Source organism: Lepidochelys kempii, chromosome 18, assembly GCF_965140285.1.
Source record: "Lepidochelys kempii isolate rLepKem1 chromosome 18, rLepKem1.hap1, whole genome shotgun sequence".
Classification (NCBI taxonomy): domain Eukaryota; kingdom Metazoa; phylum Chordata; order Testudines; family Cheloniidae; genus Lepidochelys; species Lepidochelys kempii.
Window position 1 is genome coordinate 7703346 of NC_136397.1, and position 18729 is coordinate 7722074.

General features: G+C 47.9%; 1 protein-coding gene and 1 long non-coding RNA gene across 4 annotated transcripts in view; one reads left to right on the top strand and one right to left on the bottom strand.

Annotated features, from left to right (window-relative positions):
- Positions 1-9530, bottom strand: part of MFAP2 (microfibril associated protein 2) — a 31304-nt gene extending 21774 nt beyond the window's left edge. For 2 of the 3 annotated variants that reach the window (XM_073316706.1, XM_073316704.1), the window contains exon 1: positions 9423-9530. The gene's annotated coding sequence lies outside the window, so the exon portion shown is untranslated. The other variant, XM_073316705.1, reaches the window with a different exon arrangement.
- LOC140900093 (uncharacterized) lies at positions 253-18729 on the top strand. The gene is made up of 4 exons (XR_012155555.2): positions 253-512; positions 2589-2851; positions 14812-15191; positions 15731-18729. It is a non-coding gene; the product is annotated as an uncharacterized LOC140900093 (long non-coding RNA).

Below are 18729 nucleotides of genomic sequence, written 5' to 3' on the forward strand. Positions count from 1 at the left end.
CAAGGAGTGGGATGGCGACCTGATCTTGGAGTGGAACAGACTCATCTGCAAGGACCTCATCTCAGCCACTCTGGTTCAGGAGAACGTTGCACAAGTGGCGAGAATGTGATTTCTCTTGGTCTACATCAATCCCCATCCCATCCCATGGGGAAAACATGACCAGGGTTGTCAATGCTTAGCCTGACTTTACTCAGCTGTTTGTTTTTTCGCTGTTTTTAACACCAGGATCATCTGAAGCCAGGAGACATACAAAGGGGAATTAGTGGAGGCATCACGGATGGTGCCCTACGTGGAGGGCAGAGAAGTGACTCCAGGTAGCATCAGCCTCAAAGGAAGGCAGAACAAGGCAGTACCCCTGGGTGTGTCTTGGGTCACCTCCAAAGATGGCCTCTGACTCAATCCAAAACCTCAGTACTGACACACATCTATGCTGCATCGCTGCCCTGCCTTCCCGACCTTCACCTGAACCCCCTGTTCTCCTCTCTCAACACACAGGGTATTGCTTAAAGATGGTAACTATATCAGCATGGTCCTCACATGTTCATCAGTAGTCCTTGACTAATCACATGCTTCAGCATTCTCTTCTCCTCCCACTGAACTGCAGCCACCTCTGGGGTGGAATGTCATGGCTGTGCGATAGAGTGCAGCAACACAAGGCCCGGTGGAAACTGTTTATTTGATGGAAAATTGGAGCATAGACTAAAGAAGTTTTTTCGTGGAAAGTGTCCGAGTCCCACTGCAAATCTCAACTTTTAGTTGAAAAACGGAATACCTGAAAAAATTTGATTCAGGAATGCTGCTGCGGTGCCTTCTGGGAGCTGGTGTTTAGCTCGTGGTCCCATTCTCCTCTGCAGGCAGGTTCCGACTACATCTGCTGTGATACGCCATGGTGGCTCAACAAGAAGGGTGACAGTGGTGTATTGTGGGAGATGTAGTCTGACCAGGGAGCTGGCCCATAGAGGAAAATGGAGGCATGAGACCACCAAACTAAAATTCCCATTAAGCAGTGGGGCAGCATTTCAAATCAAAATTTTGAGGTTTTGGGGTGGAAGTTTTCTTTTTTTTCAGCAAAAATTCAATGTTTTCCATTAAAAAAAAAATTCAGGTCTAAGTATAAACACCGTAGCTTGGCACAAGAAGTGAAGAAAACCAACCCCACTGAAACTCAAGGGGAACATCATGGGGCAGAAAGCATGGTCATTGCTCCCAGAGGAGTTTGAGTGGCTAAGCAGTGCTTGCTATGGGGTCATTCCCAATGCCCAAGGGGGCGAGAGAAATATGCAAACCCTGATATAAGAAAAATAACGTAGTTGGATATTTCACTTTTGCCAGAAAGTTTTTTGGAAAAATTTCTTGAAGGGTCCCCAGTTCTGCAGCATGTTAAACTACCTACCAGTATTACAATATCTGTACAAAACGCTCTAGCAAGGAAGTAAACGCTTCCCACAACTAACAAGCTCTCCAGTAAAATCTGAGAAGCCAGGCCCAACTATGGATGCTCTGTATCCCTTGCAGAACTAACAAATACACCAAAACAACTTCAGATTTGGGCATGAAACCAAAGACGTAGCCTGGTTTTGCCCATGGAGAACTGAAAGCCAAGGTGCGTTAGGATACATCTGCACAGCAAAAGACGACATAGCAGTGAGTCTTAGATCCTCTGTCTACAGACTTGGGTTGGCAGCCATGTGGACATTCCGGCTTGGGATGGGGCTCTGAAACTGATCTCCCTTTCCAGGCTTCAGAGCCCGAGCACCAGCTGGAGCCAGAACGTCTACATGGCTATTTTTAGAATTGTAGTGCGAGTCTGCTGATCCAAAGTCTGTAGACCTGGGCTCTGAAACTGGAAGCCACTGTGTTGTTTTGCTGTGTAGACGTACCCTTAGTTACTAAGTAAGTGGATCCCAGGTTGGAAAAATCAGTTTTGGACATGAGATTCTATAAAGAAAGGATTGCTGGCATAATTCCCACCGATTCATTAAATACACTGTAGCGTAAGTGGGTTTCCTTTTGGAGTTCAGCTCAATTTAATGATGTGAATTGGGGGGAGAGTAGGAAAAAGAGGCCGGGGTTGTATTCCTGGGTCCTTGGGCAAGTCACTGCCCCACCCTGTGCCTCAGTTTCCCATTTATTAAAAAGGGATGATTCTTTCATACTTTTGTAAAGTGCCTTGAGATCTCTGGATGAAGAGTGCTAGATAATAACTAGTTTCAGAGTAGCAGCCATGTTAGTCTGTATTCGCAAAAAGAAAAGGAGTACGAGTGGCACCTTAGAGACTAACCAATTTATTTGAGCATAAGCTTTCGTGAGCTACAGCTCACTTCATCAGATGCATTCAGTGGAAAATACAGTGAGGAGATTTATAAACCCAGATAAACGTTTGGTGGTTGTAGCAGTGGAAGTCCAAGGGCAAAGGGTAAAATAGTTTGTACCTTGGGGAAGTTTTAATCTAAGCTGGGAAAAGTAAGCTTGCGGGATTTTCATGCAGGTCCCCACATCTGTACCCCAGAGTTCAGAGTGGGGAAGGAACCTTGACATGGTGGGAGCGGTGGGATAACTATAATAACTAGCCAATTTCTTGATTTTAGATTGATATGCAAATACTCATTTGAAAAGGTTACAAAGAAACAAACAGAAATAGTGCTGTGGAATCTTCAACTGCTACAAGCGGCAGGGAGCTCGCGTCGATGGGTCACCTGACAAAGCAACTCCAGCAGCGTAGCGCCCCCTGGCGTCCTGCTGGGGCAGTGGGTTCATGCAGACGGCAGGATGCTGCCTCGTTCTTGCAGCAGCTGGGGCTTCGTTGGAGAACTCTCACCTCAGTACTGATAGGAGCAGACGCTGCTTAAGCGTAAGTGTTGTGTAGCCATGTCGGTCCCAGGATATCAGAGACACAAGCTGGGGGAGGCCACATCTTTTATTGGACCAACTTCTGCTGGCGAAAGACAGAGCTCTTCCTCGACTCGAATACACCCTGCAGGTTGTACAGCTGACTTGCTGGTGCAGCTTGTAAAGGGAGGGGGGACAAGGGGGTGGTAACGTGCCAACAAAAACCGCGTCTTTTTCGCCCTTCGTCTTTCCCCTATATTTTGCCCATCTGTTTACCAGCTTCTCTGGCAAAGATGCCGTTGTGACGGCTTACCCACTGCCTGGACTGCTGCCGGTATCTCGTTAGTGCCAATGCAAGGTGGAACGTGTCCTTCCTCCTCTAGACAAGTCATCCCTGTTATCAGCGTAGGAAGCTTATTTCCCAAAACTCCTTTGTGACCAGCACCGCTAACCTGTGCTTAACGGACCTGTGCACAACCTTTGCTAAGCACATTTAAAAAAAAAGGGGGGGGGGATTCCCCTCTATCAAGTCCCCACCCTCAAAACAAAGGCCCGGCTCCCCCATGCACTTACTCACATGCTTAATTTAACCCCCAGGAGTAGCCACTGTATGAGTCAAGGGCAGCGTGGGGGTTTGCAGAACAGCAGCCAAAAACAGTCTGGCAGCTGCAGGAACAGCAAATCACATGGGGAGGGAGGGGGAAGGATATGTTTTAAAAGATTCTTTTCCAGACTGATGTGAACTGAAAAAATACACTGGCATAGATCGCCGCTTTAGTGCGTGTGCCCCTTTAAGAAATAGCAGAGGTACAGGGGTGGTGGGTGTGTATAGAGTAGGATCACATAGCCAAACTCTGCAATTAGCACAGGCTGTGGTCAAAAGCCTCCTATTTAAGGGGCCAGCGGACAGGTTGAAAGTCCCACTTCTAATGCATCCAGCAGCTCTTTCCAAGTGTCCTTTGATTTCTCCATGCATGAATAGAGACTTGCTCTCCTGAGCTACAGAGGGGAGAATTTCTTTCCTCTTTCTCCCCCCGCTGACCATGCCCGTTTTCCTTGGAATGCTTTCCCCATCCACCCATCCCTTACCCACCCCCAAGGTCCTTCACCGAAAAGGAAATACTTGCTCGATGCTCTGGGCAAAGTGTCCTTAAAACAGGCCTGGATGTAATACGCTTCGTTCTTTAGGAAAGTTTCCTGGTATTTCCCCCCCTTTGAAGAAATGCTGTGGAACTCTGCTTGCGTGCGCAGAGCATCGAAGGAGGCCATTTCTGCCCATGCTGATGCTCTTCTCCCCCCACCCCTGCCCCTCCCCAGCTTCCAATCAATTAATCCAGGGCCAAACGCCCCCTTGATGCAGTCAGCTGGAAAAGGAATGAGGTCAATGATCCAGAAAAGCACTTTTCAAGCAAGCAAGCTAGATTCCTCTTGGGCTGCCAGGAGTCCTAGTCTGAGCACAGGGGTGGCTGGGAGTGGGGCCTTTGCCCCAAGGCAGGATGGGATAGCTTAGCATTTGAGGACTGGACACCGGGCTAGACAAGACCATGCTGGGTTCTTTGCTATTTGCACGTGCTTGGCTTTCAGTGGTTTGCAGAGATTTGAGCCCATTTGGGAAGGATTCCTTGGAAGGCTCTGTGTGTCCCTTCCTAGGAGCAGTTTGCTTTGGAGAGTCACGCCAGGCTCCCATCAAAGCACAAGCAATGCCGGGATAGCTTTGGGAAGCGAGATTCGAGAATTGCATTTAAGAGACAAACAACTGATGGTTAATTGTAGGCAACCGTGGAAAGGCGGAAGGTGCTGCAAAGCTTCCATATGCAGTTCTGCCAATGCCCCTCAGTCCCCACACACAGTGCCTCCTGCTGGTCCACCCTTTCCTCTTCCCCCTCCTGCTTGCCCACGCTCCTCAATCCCGTCCTGCGACTTCCCACTTCCCCCGGCACTCCAGTCCTGCCCTCCACCACCCACCGCGTTGCCAATACACCTCAATCCAGATCTCCAGCACCTCCTGCTATTCCAGCCCTAGGCCTTCCACCACTTTGTCTCTACACCCCACCATCCTAACTTGCAGCCCCTGCGGCTGGCAGTGAAATACACAACATTACTGAAAGCTTATTGCAAGATTTCTCCAGCTCGGGGGTGAAACAGACAGAGTTCGACTGCTCCCCTAGATCATATGCTCCTTGTGTCAAGGGGTATTTTGCATCTTGTACAACACTGGTGAATGAATAGCAAGGACTACAAAATCCTCCAACATATTGTCACTGGGGATGGGGGTCAGAGTTTGAGAGCCCCGGCATTTGTTTTTGGCTTGACAAAGCCACTAGAGTTTTGCAAACCCTCTTGTGTCTCGTTCTGGAAGCCCAATCAGCACACAGCTGCAGCCCACGTGACCTCCTCGGGGGCACAGGTCATCTTGGATGCTGCCCACAATGGTAAATAGGTGGTAACCACTGGCCTAGCTCCAGGACAGGGAGCCTGTGTGTTGGCTAGGGACAAGCCCATCATCCTAAAGGTCTGTAGGCTCTGTTCTCACTCCTCCCAATTACACTCTCCCCTCTCCCTTTCTTGTCTCAGTCTTGCCTCTGAGAGGCATATGAAGCCAATAAATCCAAGTCAAAACTTCCAGGCCCACCATGTTCCAGTGCCTTTGAAATCAGGCCAAATGAGCTTGCCCGGCCCTAATAAAACACTTAACTCTTTTCCTGCCTCTTGTGTCTGAAGGAGTCCAATCACTTTACAGACACAAACTCTTACAAAGGCCCCTGTGAGATAGGCAAGGATAATGGTCCCCATTATACAGACGGGGAAACTGAGGCACAGTCCAGGGAAGAGAGTTGCCCAAGATCACACAGAGACCAGAGTGAATAAGAGGCAAATGAGCCTCAATGTGGGGTTCACACTGAAGATTCAGCTACCCAGCAGACAGCAGCCTGCCCAGTAGGCAGCAGCCTGCCCAGTAGGCAGCAGCCGCTGATGAGAGCACACAGCACCCCAGCCAGCAGTGGACTAGCTCCAAGGTTTTGGTGCTAGTCTTTGAAGCCCTCAGTTGGCCAGTCCTCGCTCCTTCAGGCCTTATCTCCACTCGGAAAGATTACTGCCCACGGTCCAGCAGTGGTGCAGCTGCATGGGTGCTGACACCTGCGGAGGTTGTTACCACCCGTCACAAAAGCACGGGCCAGTGGAGAAACTGCCCGTGCCCTGGCTATGCAGCAGGGGTACTGCAGCATCTCGAAGCTTTGCTTTGGTCTCCCGTTGACGTCTACGATAGATGAGGGTGCTGTGATTTGCACATGGTCTGTAGGCTCTGTTCTCACTCCTCCTAAGAGCCCAGAGTCAAGGCGCCAGGGCTGAGCCTTCCGCACCCAGGGTGCAACACATGTGTCTGCACATGCAAACCTGCCAGCTCGGACCCCACAGCTGGCAGCCCAGAGAACAGGCATGTGGGTGGCATCACAGGAAAGGGCAACTGCCTTGGGTCAAGGGGGTGGAAACGTCCACAGGAGGGGGGGACCAGTTGGAGCTGGGCACTATTTCAAAAAAACCCTTCCCCCACGGGCTGCATCTGGAGCTCTGAAGCTTGAGGAGTCTGGTTCCAAGCCAGTTCTCACCCCACCGGGGCTATAAAGGAGAGGGGAACAGATTCAGAGTCCCACAGGGGAAGGGAAAAGGCCAATCCCGCCTTTTCTAGTGAGTGAGGTGAGGAGGAGGAACACCCCCCGTCGTCAGCTCACGTGCACGGGACGTTGGAATTCAGCTGCCAGAACTGGGGGTGCTGAGAAGGAAAATGGGGCCACCTCCCTGCCCAGCTCCCCACCACTGCCAGATGGACCCAGGGCCCCTTCCTTTGGCATCCCTAGAGGCACTGGGTCTTCTGGAGCCCCATCCTTCAGCCTGACCTGCCACAACGAGAGAAGCACGTGGACTCATCCTTGTTTTTAACCACAGCTCAAGCCTGGCACTCGTCCAGCGCTGCACTTGTATCTCTTCTACCCCAGAATCCAACCGCTCGTGCGGCTGGATCCAGGAGGGTGCATCTAACTCCCACCTCTGACTTCTGCCTCCCTGGATTTCAAGCCTGCTTGCATTGTCCTGAGCGGCGCAGTGCTTCAATTCCACCGAGCCAGACTCGTAGTTCTCACAAAGAGATGGGAGAACTGGGCCCATTCACACAGGCACATCAGCCTGGAAGGGCCCCCCTGACTGATCGAATCCAGGCTTCGGCTATTGCTATTTGCCAGACTTTGGATGTCATGTTATTCTATTTTTTTCTTTAAGTTACAGGGTTGAAATATGTTAATTCGTTGGGTTGTTAGCATGTGCGAGTGTGGTGGGCATAGGGTACGGGGACAATGGCAACCCCACACACCAAGTCCTCTATCCACACAGTGGGTAGAGCACTACCAGGAGCGAGAGGGAAGTACAGGCTCCATGCCGGCCCATTCAGACCTTAGCCTCTCAGCCAGGACTGCGTGACAAAGGGATCAATCAGTCTCAGGTGGGGTGGCTGTGCGCGCGATGTAGACTGGGGACGTGGGCAGAGATCACGTCTTTCGTCTGAACATTCGTATCCCTAAACAGCGGGTGGCAACGCCCGGTCAGTTCATCTTTTTCTAATCAATTCTTTGAGATTCACTTACACCTCAAAAGCCAGCATTTATCTCAGGTTTCAGAGTAGCAGCCGTGTTAGTCTGTATTCGCAAAAAGAAAAGGAGTACTTGTGGCACCTTAGAGACTAACCAATTTATTTAAGCATAAGCTTTCCAATGCACTTCCCCGTGCAGCGAGCACAAATCAACTCCATTAGCTCTATTTTCATCACTGCCATCCAAGATTGGCGACGAACTGAAATGATGTCAAAATTCTGAGCTAACCTGCCTAGGGGAGGCAGCATGGGCCAGGGGATTCCATTCCCGGTTCCGCCACTGATCTGCTGTGTGACCTTGGGCAAGTCACTTGACCTCCCTGTGCCTGTTTCCTCTCCCACCCTTTGTCTTGCCCGTTTCTACTCTAAGCTCTTCAGGGCTGGGACTATTTCTTATCAGGGGTCTGGCCACCACATGGCACAACGGGGCCCTAATCTGATCAGTACCTCTGGGCACTGCCGTAATACCAAAACCAAACAATATTGCTCCGTAGAGTTGGTCCCTGGGCTGCACGGTCTGTTTACTGATACAAAGGGCCACGACCAAGGATGGCCCTTTGAGCCATTAGACTGGTCACGGTGGCCACTGCTGGTTAGTTAATGTCACAGCTTGTCCTCTTGTCTCCACAAGCTGCTGGAGCTGGTCTCCACTTGGCAATTTACTGAAATCCCTCTTAGTCCAGAAAACGTCCAAGTGTAGACAAGCTCTGACTCTCCACAAAGCCGCATTCGAGCCACCAGCTCCCTCTTCCCCCGCTCTGAGTCCTCAATTCATCCTTTCAGCTGTCAGCCCCTGCCCCTTCTTGGGAAGCTCACCCAGTGACATACTGCTACATTCACTCTGGGCATGCCCCCTGCTCCCCACTAAGAGTGAGTGGTCGAAGGGTCCCGATAGACGGGCACTAGCCACATGCATCCCAGTGTCTCATTTGGAGCAAATCAATGGAACAGCATCAGTCAACAGACACCAAGACACACATACACACTCCAGGCTCCAACTCACCGAACTGAAGAACCCCATTAAATGTACCCCCACACCCAGGCAGAGTTGGAAAGAGGATAGATTTTGCTATGAAAGATGTGGCTGTTGCTGGAAGCGGGAGGTGGGAGCTGGAAGTGGGAAAATCTGCCCAAGTTTACGGAGGAACTTTCCTTTCTGCTCTGTGCAGGGGTCTAGCGCTCCAAGAAACCAGATGTTTTTGTAATGCACATCTGGGAACAATCAATCTCAGAGAAAGAACAACACAGTCGCCCTCTTTCATTCAGTTAAACCCCACCTTCCAAAAGGCTGGCCCCCTCCCCCAACTTTTTACACAGCAATCCAGCTGCCAGAGAGTGAGAGAACAAAGAGAATGAGAGAGGTTTCAGGTTTTTTTGGCCACTGACCAAAGGTAAAACTCACTGAAGTGGGCTTAATTCCCCCCATCCCGCACACACTTTTTGGGGGGTGGGGGGAGATATTAAATTATCTTTTGTACAGTTAGTTTCTGGGGGGGAGTTAGAGCTTCCTTCAAAAGTTAGGATATTTTTAGATTTATTTCATGGCTAAACATCTGTAATTCTACAATTGTCTAGTTCTAGATTTAAAAAATGTCGTCGTCCCCCCAAACCTTTTTCCCCCCATCAAACTTTTTGGCTGCTCAGAACAATTGCTTTTTGCTTAAAGCCCAGAGTACAGCTTTCCAGAGCTGAGCTCCACCTTAGGCTGGAGAAACACAAAGACATTTGGCAAGAAGAAAAAATGCAATTGAGGGGATTTCCCTCCTCCCCCATTCAACCGAGAAATTCTGCATTTCCGCACTTTGAGCTAATTATACACAAAAATCATACCTCCCATCGTCCCTCCAAGCCGAACCCAAAGATGTCACCTCTCTAGCTGGGAAGCATTCCGCTCCCCAAATCAAAGGGACATTATCCCAACGTGTCCTCTCACCCCTTCTCATTCTCTTACCCGTTTGGGATCTATGTGCCGGTTTGTTCCTTTCCAGATGCCCTGATCCCTTCTGTCTGGTCTAAAAGCTCCAAAATGGGACAAGTAGCTCCTACCTCCAACATGATTGCACCACTGGGTCCTAATGCTACACCCAGTGCAATCTCAGTCCTGCTTCCTTTAAAGGGAAAATATAAATGGAAGTTACTGCCAGTCTCTGAGTTGCAGGATTATTTTTTAAACTCCTCAAACCCTAGCGGCTGAGAGATCAAGGAAAGAAGAGAGGGGCTGGAGGTTTCGTTTGTCCAGGGCCAAGCACAATGGGATCCTGATCCATGATTGGGCGCTCTCAGGCACTTTTGCAAGGCAGATAATTGAAATACTAAGAACAGAGGCTCCACAGATTGGGAATGGGATGCAGAGCACCCCCACACTGGCTCACTGGTGCCAGCACAGCCCAGGTGGTCACAGTGGTGGTCAGGAATCGTTCCCCTTCACCAGCTTTTCAGTGGGAACAACAAAAACACTGGTGGTTTTAGCTCAGGCCTCAGCAGACTAGTGTGCACCTAGCAAAGGCCCCATTATAATTCATCCAAAGTCCTTCTCAGGCCAATTAAGAGGTCTACACTGCACCATAAACCCTGGCTTTGGGCCCAAACTCCCCTTCCATCCACACAGACCTTGGTCCAAGAGCCCCTCCAGGCTCAGGTCCCCGGCCCCTGCTGCAGATGGGACGGTGAGTGTCCGAGCCCCATTGAGACTCAGGGCCAAGCCGTCACTTTGCAGTGTGGACGCAGGACAAGCCGCAGACCCAAATTAGTTGCGTGTAGCGCAGTAAGGACGTGTTCAGACGGCCGAGAGGCCTGGGTCCAGCCTGAGCTCAGGCCTGGAAACAGTGAGTCCACGAGTGTGGCTCCCACACAGCTGGGCTGGCAGTGCAGCGTGCATCTCGCCCCAGAGACGGCTACCCGAATACACTCTTACTGATGATTTGTATCGTGGTAGCACCTAGGAACCTGCACCACGGACCAGGCCCCCATTGTGCTAAGTGCTGGACAAACCCAACCAAACCACCATCCAACCCTGCCCCAGAGAATGGCTGGTCTAATTGGTTTTGGATCAGGCTCTGAGTGTTTGGCAGTGAGAGCAAAGAGGCCAAGGACAGAATGGAATTCCTCTTTCCATGCTAGAGCTCTCTTCAGTGCCTAGAGGCATCCCTCCCAGTCACTTCTCCTAGGCCCTGCTGGCAGAGCAGCCTGCGGGAGCTTGCACTATTGTGGCCTTGGCTGCTCCATTTTGTGGTTGAACAGAGGATGGCAGTCCACAGACTAGCAGCACTACATTGCAGTAAGAAAGTGAAGACCATTCCCAGATCTCCAAGCTCCTCTGCACTACAGCAGTGCAAAGTACTTCACAAAACTGGATACTATCCCCATTTTACAGAAGGGAGAACTGAGGCACAGAAAGGGGAGCGATTTGTCTGTGGTCCCACCGAAAGTCAGAGAAAAACTGGGAACAGAACCCCCCAGACTTCATTTCTCAAAGCACTTGGCCCCGCTGCTCCCCTAAAAATAGAACACAAGATTAAATTAAGCCCCCTGCAAAGGCAGGAATATTACTGGCTGAGACTTTTTTTTGACAAATCTTTTTTGTTGTTGTTGAAAAAAATGCCCATTTTTTTAAACCCCGACTTGTTCGCGAAACAATGCTGGGTTTGACACATTTCCTGCCTTGAAAACCAACAGGGAAAAAAAAATAAAAAAAAATTGTCAAGACGTTCTCCACCCAAAAAATGCCAGTTTTCTAGTTTGTAATGACTTTTCATTTAGAAATGTAAGCCATTAGACTGAAAAAAATGGAAAAGAAAAAAAGAAAAATTCAAATGTTTCAATGGACTTGACATGGGGAAAAAAAAATTGGATTTTCAGTTTGCAAAATATCTGAAATTTTGACTTTTGATCCTGATTTGAGATGGGGGGAAAAATGAACACCCGAAAATATTCACTGGACAGGAAAACCATTTCCTGCCCAGCTCTAGGCAGAATATAGTCCATATTGCCTCTCAGTAGAGGTTGCATGAGTGTTAAACTGATACTACATTTGTTGTACAAACAGGACCTATTCCAATAACACAGAAGCAGAGGATCTGTTTGTGTTACCTCTTCTTCCAGGCTTTACCTGGATAGGAAGCAGGGCTCTCAATCGCAGGTAACTCACTCAATTAACTCAAAAAAAATTAATCGCAATTAATTGTACTGTTAAGCCATAGAATATCAATTTATTTGAGCATAAGCTTTCATGAGCTACAGCTCACACGAAAGCTTACGCTCAAAGAAATTTGTTAGTCTCTAAGGTGCCACAAGTACTGCTTTTCTTTTTGCGAATACAGACTAACACGGCTGCTACTTTGAAAACTGACAGAATATCAATTGAAATTTATTAAATATTTTGTATGTTTTTCTATATTTTCAAATATATTGATTTCTATTACTATACAGAATACAAACTGTACAGTGCTCACTTTATATTGTTTTTATTACAAATGTTTGCACTATAAAAATGATAAAAAAATTTTTAATTAACCTCACACAAGTACCGTAGTGCAATCTCTTTATCCTGAAACTGTAACTTACAAATGCAGATTTTTTTGTTACATAACTGCTCTCAGAAACAAACAATGTAAAACTTTAGAGCCTACAAGTCCACTCAGTCCTACTTCTTGATCAGCCAATCACTAAGACAAACAAGTTTGTTTCATTTACAACAGATGCTGCTGCCTGCTTATTTACAATGTCACCTGAAAGTGAGAACAGGCATTCACATGGCACTTTTGTAGCTGGCGTTGCAAGGTATTTACGTGCCAGATATGCTAAACATTCATATGCACCTTCATGCTTCGGCCACCATTCCAGAGGACATGCTTCCATGCTGATGATGCTCCTTAAAAAATAATGTGTTAATTAAATTTGTGACTGAACTCCTTGGGGAAGAACTGTAGGTCTTCAGCTCTATTTTACCTGCATTCTGCCATATATTTCATGTTATAACAGTCTCAGATGATGATCCAACACATGTTCGTTTTAAGAACACTTTCACTGCAGATTTGACAAAACGTAAAGACGATACCAATGTGAGATTTCTAAAAATAGCTACAGCCCTCGACCCAAGGTTTAACAATCAAAAGTGCCTTCCAAAATCTGAGAGGGATGAAGCATGGAGCACGCTTTCAGAAGTCTTAAAAGAGCAACACTCAGATGCGGAAACTACAGAACCCAAACTACCAAAAAAGAAAATCAACCTTCTTATGGTGGCATCTGACTCACATGATGAAAACGAACATGTGTCGGTCCACTCTGCTTTGGATCGTTATCAAGCAGAACCCATCATCAGCATGGACGCATGTCCTCTGGAATGGTGGTTGAAGATGAATTTTTAGTGCATCAGGCATGTAAATATCTCGCGATGCCAGCTACAACAGTCCCATGCAACCACCTGTTCTCACTTTCAGGTGATGTAAACAAGACGCGGGCAGCATTATCTCCTGCAAATTGTAACCAAATGTGGTTGTCTGAGCGATTGGCTGAAGTAGGACTGAGTGGACTTGTAGGCTGTTAAGTTTTACATTGTTTTATTTTTGAATGCAGTTTTTTTTTGTACATAATTCTACATTTGTAAGTTGATCTTTCGCAATAAAGAGATTGCACCACAGTACCTGTCTGAGGTGAATTGAAAAATACTATTTGTTTTTTACAGGGCAAATATTTGTAATAAAAAATAAATATAAAGTGAGCACTGTACACCTTGTATTCTGTGTTGTAACTGAAATCAATATATTTGAAAATGTAGAAAACATCCAAAACATTTAAATAGATGGTATTCCATGATTGTTTAACGGCGCGATTAATTGTCCGATTAATTTTTTTAATTGCTTGACAGCCCTAATAGGAAGTATGAAAACTTTGATTTTGGAAGGTTATGTTTTCTGGACATACATGTATTCACACATGCACCCCGAGAGAGCATCCATTAGACGGTAATAAGGATGAAGAACCCAAGATGAGGGAGGAGAGCTTTATTCTCACTGGAAAAAATAAAAACTTCAAAGCAACTGACACAAAAGTTTTAAAACTTTGCACAGTGAAAGGTAAGTTGGGTGAAGCAATATTTTTTACTGGACCAACTTCTGTTGGTGAGATAGACAAGTTTTCAAGCTCTGTGTAAGCTCGTAAGCTTGTCTATCTCACCAACAGAAGTTGGTCCAATAAAAGACATCACTTCACCCACCTTGTATCTCTAGTATCTTGGGACCAACACAGCTACAACCACACTGCATACTAAAATGAAAGATGTGAGTTGCCAGAGAAAATTATTCATACAGCTGAAAGGTACATGAAAAACAGGGGACACCAGAGACATAAGCAAGTAAAGGCACTTGTTTAAATTAAAATTTAATGTCAACAATTTAAAGTCTAGTTAACCTCACATTTGCTCAAGAAGCCCTATGGAATTTCATAGCGTTTAAGGCCAGAAGGGGACCATTAGGTCATCTCCTGTATATCACACCCAACTAAATTTCGCTTGGTTACCCCTGCGTTAACTTGGGTTAGACTAAACCATTTCAGCCCTCAGGAGACTGACTGTTGTGTGCTACAGGCTGAGACCAAGAGAGACCGAAGTGCCACCGGTGCTGGAAGCTGGAAATGATTAGGTTGATGATCCTAGCAGGTGACCCATGCTTCACGCTGCAGAAGAAGGTGAAATCCCCCCAAAGTCCCTGCCAATCTGAGCTGGGGGAGAATTCTTTCCCAACCCCAAATTTGGACATGAGGAACAACCCAAAACATATGAGCAAGACATCAGCCACGCATCTAAGAAAGAAGGCTCTCTGTATCATCTCAGAACAGTGGTCCACCCTGTTCTGTTTCCTATCCCAGTTTAGCCACAGCTGGCGATGCTTTAGAGGAAGGTGAAAGGAAATCCCAGAATGCATCCAGGGGAAAGAAATTAACAGAGCATGGTAACTTTTCCACCCTGTAGAGCTCTGTAACAGGGATGGGGCTCTCTATCCAGGACTGTAAGTCGCTTTAAAAACGCTAGTGAGACGATACCATTCTCTAGGTTTCTAAAGTTACTTCTATAGAACCCTGTGGGTTTCATCCCTATTAAGTTCTGTAGGAATGTTCCATAAGGGCATTCCTTTGAGAGACATTCAGATGCCTGGAACTGTGAACCCAAAGAAACTTTAAACTAGCCCACATGTGGTTCTGTTGCTATCTGCTTGGATTGTCAGTTCTTTGGGGCAGGGATGGTCTTTTGTTCTGTGTTTGTATAGCGTCTAGCACAATGAGGGCCTGGGCCACGACCGTGGCTCCTTGGCAGTACTGCAACGACACTGATATTTCTCTTACAGACCTGCAGAAAGCAACGTCTGCACATGTACCTTGTTGCACCAGCATCCTCTGTATGTCACCAGTGATGCCTACTCTCCATCTGCTCCAAACCAGGCCTCCAAGCCACTACTCTGTCCTCTGATTCCCTCCTCAAGACTTTTGTGGAACAGCTATTTAAGGATGTGGCTGCACAGGTCAAAGGCAGGTTCCTGGACTACAGGGTGAGGGGATGAGCTTCTGCCCACTGCCATTTACAGGTGGCTCGTGGCAATGTCCTGCAATGTATGAATAATACAATCGTTGAATCGTTAAACACAAACGCTCTGTGCTGCAAGATCACCACCACAAAAACCATTTCTATCATGCCGCCTATGGAAAATTGCCAGCTGATCATGGCCAGGTAGGCGCAAGTAGGAGCTTCTGAAGTTTGTCATCTAATATTAACTGACTCAAAACCACCCAGCTTCCTCCACAACCTGGTTTTGATTCCTGTTTCCCTCCCAACCTCGTTATGATAGTTAACCCACTCATTGCGTTTTGTCTTGAGATTGCAAGCTTTTCAGGAAGAGGCCACCTTTCATTCTGTTTGCACGGCTCACGGTGTGATGGGGTCCCAGTCAAGATGACAGCTGGGTGGGAATTTTCTGACAAATTGGGGTGTTTTTTAATTTTCATTGAAAAAAACCCCAAGTTTTCAAAAACCAAAACCATTTGTGAAACAGGACGGGGTTCAATGAACTTCCTGACTTGAAATGATGTTGAGAAAACAAAAGTTTGACATTGTTGAAATGAAAAATTCCAGTTCTCCTGTCTGAAACTGCTTTTTGTTTGGAAATTTCAGCTAATTAGGATGTTAAAAAAAAAAAAAAAGGTGAAGAAAAGGGTCACAATCAAAATGAGAATGTTTCAATTGACCTGTACATTTTTTTTTTTTTTTAGGTTGTGAATATTTTCGAGGCTGGCTTTTCGTCTCCCAAAAGTTTTGAACTCTTGAAAATACGCATGGTGTGGGAAAAGCTCTAGGCGGGACGGGGGCCTCCAGATGGTACCTTAACACAAAGTAACCACCACCATCTCAACAGGAGGGGACAGGTGGTCTGTACAGGGGTAACATACAAACCATTCTGATGAGGCCCAGGTTAGAGGTGTGAGTCACCTGTTTGCATACACATACTCCATGCGAATTGACCTAGCGCGAGTATAAATAGCAGGGCAGCCGTAGTAGTGCAGCAGAAAATACAGACCCACCGTCTTCAGGGTAGGTTTCCGTTTGGCCCGGATCAGCTGGGCCACCACTGATGCTGCTGCAGCTATGCTGCTGTTGGTCCTGGTGCTGCCTCGATGGGGCAGAGGAGTCATACCCCTAGCTCGTTGTGTAGATGTAGTGGGGGACAGCAGACACCCACAGCTGGCTGGCAGGAAGCATGCCAGGCCCCTCCTCCTTGGATGAGGGAAGAATGCAGGTCTATCGGGAGACAGGGTGGGAGGGGCCAGAGAGAGATTTGGACCTGGCGGATAACGCAAGCCTTCAGCCTTTCTGCCTGGGCTCTGGTTCTAAACAAAGCAGTCCCTTGCCTGAAGACCACCACCACTAAACTTTGCCCTTATGCAGCATCTTCTGCCCAAGCCACTCAAAGCGCTTTACAGCTATTAATGAACCTCACAACCCCACCCTTAGTAGGAAGCTAAGGACTAACCTCATCTGTAAAAAAAAAAAAAAACGGGGTAACCGACCGAGAAAGACTAAACAATTTGCCCAAGGTCACCAAGCAAGTCAATGGCAGAGCTGGGAGTAGAACATAGGAGTCCCGTCTTTTAGGTTTTAAACCACAGGACCCTCCACTTCCCCTTCCCCGCACCTAGTATATCCAGATACTGAATCTCAGCTGAGCACTCAGACATGAATTACAAACAAAGAGCCCCACAGATCTCTGTGGGAGAGACAGACAAGCCCACCGGACTGGGAACATTCGCTGTTTATTTTGTCTGGCCTTGGTGTTGATGTTAGCAATGGTGGCTGCTGCCGCCTTTGTCTAGACGTTCCCTGTGTGATCGTCTGACAAAAGATGCGAGCAAGCACATTAAATTGCTGGGTGCACATCCAGAGTCGGAGCCTGGCTGGCTGGCTGCTGCCAGACCCACAAGCCCGACTTTGAACTCGGCAGCAGGATACGGCAAGCGGCCACTAACCCGCCAGACCTAAACCTCACGCGAGCTGCCCGCACCGAGGCTGGAGATGAGGGAAGCAGAAATGAGTGTCCCATCCCGATCTAACGTGGATCTGAACCATTGGGGTGGTTCCAACTCCAGAGCCAGACTTTATAAACGTGGGTCTTTTCAATTGGAACCCGAATGAGGCTTTGAACCCAGCGCTCCAAAGAGACAAGATGCTGGCTGAAACTCTAGCATGGAAGACTTTTGTTTGCCCTCTGCCCAGGATCTTGCACTGCCCAAAGGGTACCGGCAGCTTGCTCCAAACCTGACAGATCGAACGAGCAAAACAAGACATTTCCTCACAAAAGGAGCATAGATCGGCCGCTGAGTTTCAGGGTGAGTTGAGGGGTTAAGTCCCTTGGACCCTTTGAAAATCCTACCCATGGGCAATAAGTGAGCGAATGGGAAGACTCCCCTTCCTGGGCTTCCCCCGGCCACAGCCACAACCTGCCTCAAAACCATCACCCAAAGTAACACCCTCCTCCGCACCCACCACCCCAGCAACCCATACCCTCCTCCCCTATTCCCTCCTGCCTGTCAGCACTGGCTTCACCCACAGGTCACTTCGCCCCTCCCTACCCCCCCAAAGTCCCATCATGTTCCTGGCTCTGCCCTGCTGGCCTCCAGGTGGTGGTGGTCTTGTGCTGGAAAGGGCCACCTCCCCCACCCCAAGGGATGGCAGCAAGGCAAGCCACAGCGGAGACACACTCTCGACTCCCGCCCATCAACAGTTGTGCAGTGGCTGCCATTATTCTTGCCAGGAAGTTAAAGTAGTATGGGCTGGATGAATGGACGATAAGGTGGATAGAAAGCTGGCTAGACTGTCGGGCTCAACGGGTAGTGATCAATGGCTCCATGTCTCGTTGGCAGCCAGTATCAGGTGGAGTGCCCCAAGGGTTGGTTCTCAGACCCGTTTTGTTCAATATCTTCATTAATGATCTGGAGGATGGTGTGGATTGCACCCTCAGCAAGTTTGCAGATGACGCTAAACTGGGAGGAGAGGTAGATACGCTGGAGGTTAGGGATAGGATACAGAGGGACCTAGACAAATTCGAGGATTGGGCCAAAAGAAATCTGATGAGGTTCAACAAGGACAAGTGCAGAATCCTGCACTTAGGACAGAAGAATCCCATGCACTGCTACAGACCAAGGACTAAATGGCTAGGCAGCAGTTCTGCAGAAAAGGACCTAGGGTTACAGTGAACGAGAAGCTGGATATGAGTAAGTGTGCCCTTATTGCCAAGAAGGCTAACGGCATTTGGGGCTGTATAAGTAGGAGCATTGCCAGTAGATCGAGGTACGTGATTGTTCCCCTCTATTCGACATGGGTAAGGCCTCATTTGGAGTACTGTGTCCAGTTTTGGGCCCCACACTACAAGAAGGATGTGAAAAAATTGGAAAACATCCAGCAGAGGGCAACAAAAAATCATTAGGGGATTGGAACACATGACTTATGAGGAGAGGGTGAGGGAACTGGGATTGTTTAGTCTGTGGAGGAGAAGAATGAGGGGGGATTTGATAGCTGCTTTCAACTATCTGAAAGGGGGTTCCAAAGAAGATGGATGTAGACTGTTCTCAGTGGTAGTTGATGACAGAACGAGGAGTAATGGTCTCAAATTGCAGTGGGGGAGGTTTAGGTTGGATATTAGGAAAAACTTTCTCACTAGGAGGGTGGTGAAGCACTGGAATGGGTTACCTAGGGAGGTGGTGGAATCTCCTTCCTT